The 5,365-nt window shown below is 42.5% G+C and overlaps 1 long non-coding RNA gene across 1 annotated transcript; it reads left to right on the top strand.

Annotated features, from left to right (window-relative positions):
- Positions 1-1,272: 1,272 nt before the first annotated feature.
- Positions 1,273-3,366, top strand: LOC107316134. The gene is made up of 3 exons (XR_001556179.2): positions 1,273-1,386; positions 1,612-1,705; positions 2,687-3,366. It is a non-coding gene; the product is annotated as an uncharacterized LOC107316134 (long non-coding RNA).
- The last annotated feature ends 1,999 nt before the right edge of the window (positions 3,367-5,365 follow it).

Here is a 5,365-nt window from a genome sequence, read left to right on the forward strand (position 1 = left end):
ATTCTTTTCCTTAGCCTCAAACAATGTCTTCAGATAGCCCAGGTAAAAGCAAGCCAGAAACAAAACATCATAGCGGAACTGCTTTATGCAGATACTTTCAGCTATGCTACACAACTCGCATTGTCTTTGAACCCAGTGTGATGAGAGAATGATTTGAGACTCCAGGGACGACTCCTGGATATGTTTTTACTTCAGCATATTATAGTGAGACAGAAGTCTTTGGCTTAAGAAACGTGTTCAGCAATCTTCTGCATTTCGGGCGTTTTATTATTATTATTACTATCACTGTAGTAACACTTTGGACAAGGATGAAAGCTGAGGTCAGGGAGCAGACACACTGCACAGATGAGGTTATGTGGACTCTTTAACCTTTAAGAAAATGGTTTGTCCGTGCTTAGTGGGAAGCAAAGAGCAGGCGTGAGAAAATCTGGTCCAACTGCCCTTCCTCAGAGCTAGAGCTGCCTATAACCTTTAGGCTGTTTTTCGGGAAAGGACCTCTGTGTATCCTCTGATTTTCAGTCGCATTTCTGCCTACTATTCTGAGAATATTCACGTCATATTTTTCTTAACTGACCTTTATGAGAATGGATTAGCATTTGCATAAGCATCTACAATAAATCAAAATATTGTACTTAAATGTAAGTAATGTATATATAGCCCACAGACAGACATACAGTACCCTAATTTTTAGATTAGGGTGGTGTGAGGAGAAGGGCACTTGAAACTTCAAATGGCCATCATGGGTTGTTTAAGAAACTGCATCATCAACCTGGGACATACATTTATGTTTCCATTTGTTTCTGTGAATTCCAGGTATGTCAGATCCTTCTAGGAGTTGCAGAATGGCACAGGCTTTCTTTTAATGGATCCTCTCTGACATCCCATTTGGTGGTATCCTTTGATAAAGAGGAAAAACCCAAACCCTGTCTTGCTGAAAAATTGCAGGTATAAAGCTGTTGACCACTTTGTTGACCAAAATGGAGCAAGAAAATAGGCAGGTCAGAGTTAAGCATGGGTATGATCTTAATCTGTGGGATTATCTGGGATAAAGAAATTTCTTCAATAACTCAGACCATTACTGGGTGTTAATTCCACTACAGGGTTATTTACAGGATGATTTAAATTGACCTATGCAGGTTCCAGCTAGTATTCCAGCTAGCTCACCTGTGAGTGTTGCTAGGACTCTACCCAGATCCTCAGATGCCTAATTGTGGTAAAGCTGTCCCACCTGGCTTCCCAAGGAAATTGGTTCTTCCTTTCTCAGCTCCTCCCTAATTGTTGACTGGAGGAACTAATTACCCTGAGATGGGGATTTGGAGTGCTGTGGGTGGCTTTCCACTGCCTTGAACGAGAGCAGGATTGAACACTTTGCAACAGATTAAAAAGGTAATTTGAAGCTATTACTGGTTAAGGCGGGGTGGGGGGGAGGAAGGAGGCTTTGCAGCACGGTATGAAACCTCTCCACCCCCATGCTCACTGGTGCCCTTGGATTTTAGGGACTTTTCTTTTTGGCAAATGTATTTTGTGAACCTGATGTACACTCAGTTAGAACAATCCCACACTGGGATCTAATTTCAGACCTATAAAGTTTGATTTGTCCTCTTTTTTCAGGCTATGTACTCATTTGAACTAAAATTACCCGGCTGCCAGCCTGCTTGATAGCAATTACATCTAAAGAGAGAAAACCACTGAACTTCATGTATTGGTAATAGTCTTTCTGTCTATATTTTTCCTTGGGGATAGCGTTGTATGGGAAAATTAGACACATTAGCCTAGGAAAAATAGTGAACAAAAATACATATTTCATACTTTTAAAAAGTATCCTCGTGCTACCAATTAAATACATTATTTACTGCAGGTATTTTAGCATGATAGGTGTCAGTCTTTATGTAAAGAAGAACAAAACCATTTTTTGATAGTTATTTAAGGGCATCCTAAATACACTCTAGAATAGTACATTTTAATTTTCAATAATGCCAGCAGACTCGAGCATTCAGATTTTAGCATAACCAGCAGGAAAACTGTTTGATGTTTTAATTATGTCCCAGAAAATGCTGAATGTGTTATAAAAGAAATCTGAAGAGGGGAGGGGGGAAAAAAAGGTTTTTATTACTGCTCAAGAGGAAGGACGTTTTACAACATAGCATTAAATATGTAAAATGGAATAAAAAGGAATTTGGATAGTCAAAACTTTGTCTGAAACAAAGTAGGCCAGAGAAGCAAAATAATATGCCTGTTAGAAGCAGTCGGCAGTGAGAAGGAGAAGGGAGCATTTACATAGAGATGGGGCTGAAGGAAAGGAAAAGCCTTAAAATAACACCAAAGTCTTTTAAATTATGTTAAAGACCAGCCAGAACCGTTCCCAACAAGGTGTCTCACAGGATTTCAGAGTTCCTGATTAATGTGGTGACCTAGTGCTCTCTGATGCAATGCATTCAAAACCCAGCTGGGGATTTGCAGTCGGGATGAGGCTGTTGGGACTTCCTGGGGCTCCATCCTGCTGGCACCAGGGTCAGTCTCTGCAGCAAGGCTCAGGAAAGGTGCTCCCAAGGGAGGGGGAAAACGAGAACCTGAATCATTTGCAATGAACTGAACCAGATGTACAAAGCTCCAATAATTTCAGCAGTGATAGGAAGTAGAGAGGAAGAGAAAATTACTGTGGTTTAACTCTTCCTTCCCTTAACAGGTGTCAGAGCAGGCTGAGGGAGGCAACATGGGGCATGGCTGCAACTGGGCTGTGATATCCCACTGCAGGGCAGGGATCCTCTACCAGCAGGGGGCTGCAGAGCCAAAAAGCCTCAAATCCACCTCTCTACCCCTCTGAGCACCCTGCAATACATGCAGTTTCTGTCATTCCTGGCACTCAGCTCTTTTGTAGTTCATTCTGCAATTTTGAACTACATTAAAAAAAGAGATGCCTTCAATTTGGTTCAGATACATAATTCATGCTGTGACCATAGATTTGTTTCTCTTACAGTGTGCCATCACATAACTATCCCCAGAAATATTTGTTTTTTTAATGCCATTAGCAGATTAGGGGTATGTGTAGCTGTATACAAACACAGATAATACAAAAGACAGATCTATGATTGCACTGGATGTTCACACATCTCATGGTTACTGGTGCTTTAAAAAAGCCAGTACAAAGCTTTCTGTAACTATGGCTTGTTTTAAAAAAAAGAAATAACCATTTACTGATAAAATAATAAATAATGCATCTAAATAAATAAAAAGCAAAGTACTTTTATTAGGTCGTTGATAATGTCAATCTGATGAAAGAATCTGGAGTCAGGTGCCGATGAAACAGTGTTTTTGAGTTCTCCTTTACCAGCGTGGCATTTCAAAATGCCCAGTGTCAAGCCTGGATATTATGATATATGTTTCTTATTTACTATTACAGTTCTTAGAGCTTCTGTGCTTTGTTATTTGATACCTTGGCTGTTTGCTTAAACTCTGCATGCAAATGCAGAGCTCAAATACAAAGCTGGAGTGTTAAGATTAAAGAAGAACTAGGATTCCAAGATTAAAAAGTGCGATGAATGTTTCCTGTAAATATGTATCATTAGTCTGATTTTAAAAGGATGTTTAGCAATGATTCAAAAAGAAAAAAGAAAAGAAATCGGCACTTTTAAAGGAAATGGCTCTAAATGCTTTGGAATGCAGGGATAGCAGAGAAGAATTTCTCCAGCTGTAAATGAATGATACGTTCTGATGCCTACTGCAAAGGTAATGGTTAGCAGAGCCCCGCATGATGCTGTTCTGATGCCTTCCCCTTGTTACACATCCCTTTCCTATCTGACTGCAGGCTGTGTAGGGCAGAGGCTCCATGCCCAGCTCCTCCCAGCCCCTCTCTCCCACAGGAGAGCTTGGGGCCACCTGCACACCTTCAGAATGCAGCATTGGGTACCAGCCCGGCCTGCAGCATGCCCCATAGGGATACCAGCTTCTACTCTCACCCCTTCTGCATCCCAGGTGGAACTTGTTGGCAAGAGAGCAGATGGCATTGTTATTTGAGATGGTTAACTTTCACCTTGGGAATAGTATTTCTGTGCCTGTGTCACGGCTGGAAGCCAGAGAGTTCAGGGTGAAAAACTTGTTTGACAAGCAAAGAGGAGGAGGGAAAAGACAGGGGAAAAAAAGCTCCACACTTGTGGGAATAGGTGAAAGCAACAGAGACTGGAGACAAAGATGAGAAGCGATCCTTAATGTGCGAGCATCTGCCCACCCCGCAGAGGGGAGAATCAAAAAGCTGTCAGCATGGAGCATGGTGCTGAGCAGGAGGTGGTGAGCAGCCCAGGAGATGGGAATGCTCCAGGTGAGATTGCATCCTGCAGCCCTTCAGCACTGCTCTGGTGGTGATGGGAGAGGAGGCACAGGGGGCATCAGCCCACCGATTGCAGGCAGGCTGTGGGGCCAAGGAATGAAGTGCACCCAGCAAAGGCTTGGCAAGCCCTGGCTGGCAGGGGAAGCAGCTGCAAAGCAGCGGTCACTTACAGGCTGCCTCTCACTTTCTGCTTTTTTCACCTTTTTTGATTTGTGAGCCGTGGTGTGTTTTCCAGAGGAGTTGGTCCCTTTTGAAATGCACATTCCTGAAGCGCTGCACAGCATAAATGGACTTGTTTTCCTTCGCCACCTCTCACAGACACCTTAGAAGTAGACCACAGAGCTCCCAGAGGTCTGCAGACCCCCAGGTTGAAAACTAGTACTCTAATGTTAATCCTTTCAGTTGTCCAGTCCAGGAAATGTGATTATTTTACAGCTGAGAGAACAGAGACAAAGAAAGGTGATGCCAAAAAGCAGAAATGGTGAAAACTTAGCTTTGATCTAGGAGAAAGAAGTGAGGCTGGCTTTTCCATGCATCTTTTAAGTGCTATGGAAATCACTCCCAAAGTGTTCCACTTTCATTAGGGGATGTTTAAATTCACATCCACGGACAGTAAGTGTTCACAAATCCCTTTGAACCCAGAGCTATGCAAACCTGCTCACTGCGTATCACAGTTCTGATACGTCTCTTCTCACACAGCCCAATTTGAAGCAGTGGTTATACCCAGAACATGGAGGCAGCCTGTGGTAAGTTTTGGACAAGAAGCCTAGTTTTTAGAGCCCTGGTTGCTGCTCGTAAGCACTAGGAGCATGTCCCTGCCTACTCTCCTGGGATTCTTATCCCTTAAAGCAGAGAACACTCTGAACACTTTGATTTTTGTAAGTACATTCAAATTATAGCTGGCATTCACAGATTTGTAGATTTTTGAGGCCAGGAGTGCATCCTTTTTTCGTCCAACTTTCCCTGTATTCAGCCCAGTAACTTGCATTTGACTAAAGCATAGCTTTTGTTTGATTAAAGCACAGCTGTCAGAAAAGCATT

Source organism: Coturnix japonica, chromosome 6 (genome assembly GCF_001577835.2).
Source record: "Coturnix japonica isolate 7356 chromosome 6, Coturnix japonica 2.1, whole genome shotgun sequence".
Lineage (NCBI taxonomy): Eukaryota > Metazoa > Chordata > Aves > Galliformes > Phasianidae > Coturnix > Coturnix japonica.